Raw genomic sequence first — 2,500 nt, 5'->3', positions numbered from 1 at the left:
AGCAATTGCAACTTTTGTTGCAAATATGGACATAAAACTTATAAATGTCCATTCAAGAAAATTAGTCCGAACAAACTAATTTGGGTTCCTAAAGGAACCATGATCAATTCTATGCAATATGATGAACAAGTTTTTAAGGCACCCAAAAGAAAATGGGTACCTAAAAATAATCCTTTCTTGTAGAAGCATACACCATCACAAGCTAGGAGCAAGAGATGGTATCTAGATAGTGGATGCTTAAGACATATGACTGGAGATCCATCTCATTTCTCTATGCTCACTAGCAAAGAAGAAGGGTACGTCACCTTCGGAGACAACAACCAAGGCAAAATCATTGGCAAGGGAACCATAGGTAACAAATTAAAATTTTCTATTGATGATGTCTTACTAGTTGATGGATTGAAACATAATCTCTTGAGTGTTAGTCAATTATGCGATAAAGGTTATATCGTTAGATTTGAATCAAATGTGTGTATTATTGAAAAACCAAACCATAACATAACTATGATTGCATTAAAACAAAATAATGTCTACACCATCAACCTTGATGAACTAAGTAATGAAATGTGCTTCTCTGCTTTAAATGATGATGCTTGGCTTTGGCATAGGAGACTAGGCCATGCAAGCATGAAACTAATATCTAAGATCTCATCTAGAGAATTAGTGCGAGGAATTCCAAATATAAAGTTTATTAAGGACAAAGTATGCGATGCATGTCAACTAGGTAAACAAATAAAAACTAGTTTCAAACCAAAAACTCAAATTAGCACCACTAGACCATTACAATTGATTCATTTGGACTTATTTGGACCAATTGACACGACAAGTCTAGGGGGAAGCAAATATGTGTTTGTAATTGTGGATGACTATACTAGATACACTTGGACCTATTTCTTAGCTCACAAAAGTGATTGCTTCAAATGTTTCTCTAAATTTTGTAAACTTACTCAAAACGAAAAAGGTTTCATGATTTCATCAATTCGGAGTGATCACGGTGGCGAATTTCAAAACCGTGACTTTCAAAATTTTTGTGAAGTTAATGGATACAATCACAACTTCCCCACTCCGAGGAATCCCCAACAAAATAGAGTAGTTGAAAGAAAAAATAGAAACCTACAAAAAATGGCAAGAACTATGTTAAATGAACATAGTTTACCTAAGTATTTTTGGGCCAGAGCCGTAAATACGGCTTGCTACATCATAAATAGAGTCCTAATAAGACCATCCTTATCAAAAACTCCCTATGAATTATGGAATAACAAAAAACCAAATATTTCCTATTTTAAAGTTTTCGGTTGTAAATGCTTTATTTTGAATGAAAGGGATGCCTTAGGAAAATTTGATGCTAAATCCGATGAAGGCATCTTTCTTTGTTACTCTTCCGTTTCTAAGGCTTTTCGGGTTTTTAACAAAAGAACCTTAGTAATAGAAGAGTCTATTCATATAGTTTTTAATGAAATTTCTAATTTAAAGAAAAATAATTTTGATGATGATCTTGGTTTTGATAATTTGAATTTAAATGAACCCCCTCCTCAAAATAGCAACTTGGATGCACCTTCTTCCGAAATTTCCTTACCTAAGGAATGGAAGTATATAGATGCTCATCCAAAGGAGCTAATTATAGGAGATACATCAAAAGGGGTTCAAACTCGTTCATCTTTCAAGAATTTTTGTGCTAACGCCGCCTTCCTTTCTCAAATCGAACCTAAATACATTGATGATGCCATAAAAGATGATTTTTGGGTTATCGCAATGCAAGAGGAATTGAATCAATTTGAGGGGAATAAGGTATGGAAGCTTGTTCCTAGACCTAGTGACCATTTAGTCATTGGTACTAAATGGGTCTTTAGAAACAAGCAAGACGAAAATGGTATCGTGGTTAGAAACAAGGCTAGATTAGTGGCCAAAGGTTTCAACCAAGAAGAATGTATCGATTACGAAGAAACCTTCGCTCCCGTGGCTCGATTAGAAGCCATAAGGATGCTCCTTGCCTATGCTAGTAGTAATAATTTTAAACTATTTCAAATGGATGTCAAAAGTGCCTTCTTGAATGGTTTTATTTCCGAAGAAGTATATGTCGAACAACCTCCCGGATTTGAAAATTCTCTTCTTCCTAATCATGTATTCAAATTGCCTAAGGTTCTCTATGGCTTGAAACAAGCTCCTAGAGCTTGGTATGAAAGGCTTAGTTCCTTTCTTATTTTAAATAATTTTACCAAAGGCAAGGTTGATACTACATTGTTTATTAAATATTTTAAAAATAATTTTTTTATTTTACAAATTTATGTTGACGATATTATTTTTGGCTCTTCGGATGAATCACTATGTGAATCATTTGCCAAATGTATGAGTCATGAACTTGAAATGAGTTTAATGGGTGAATTAACTTTCTTTTTAGGATTACAAATCAAACAACTTAGTGATGGTATATTTCTTAACCAATCTAAATATACATTAGAATTGTTAAAACGATTTAACATGGATAATTCAAAAGCAATAA

This window comes from Musa acuminata, chromosome BXJ2-5, assembly GCF_036884655.1.
Source record: "Musa acuminata AAA Group cultivar baxijiao chromosome BXJ2-5, Cavendish_Baxijiao_AAA, whole genome shotgun sequence".
In the NCBI taxonomy this organism is placed as follows: Eukaryota; Viridiplantae; Streptophyta; class Magnoliopsida; order Zingiberales; family Musaceae; genus Musa; species Musa acuminata.
The sequence above is the reverse complement of the archived record's forward strand: the minus strand, read 5'-3'. Positions refer to the sequence as shown.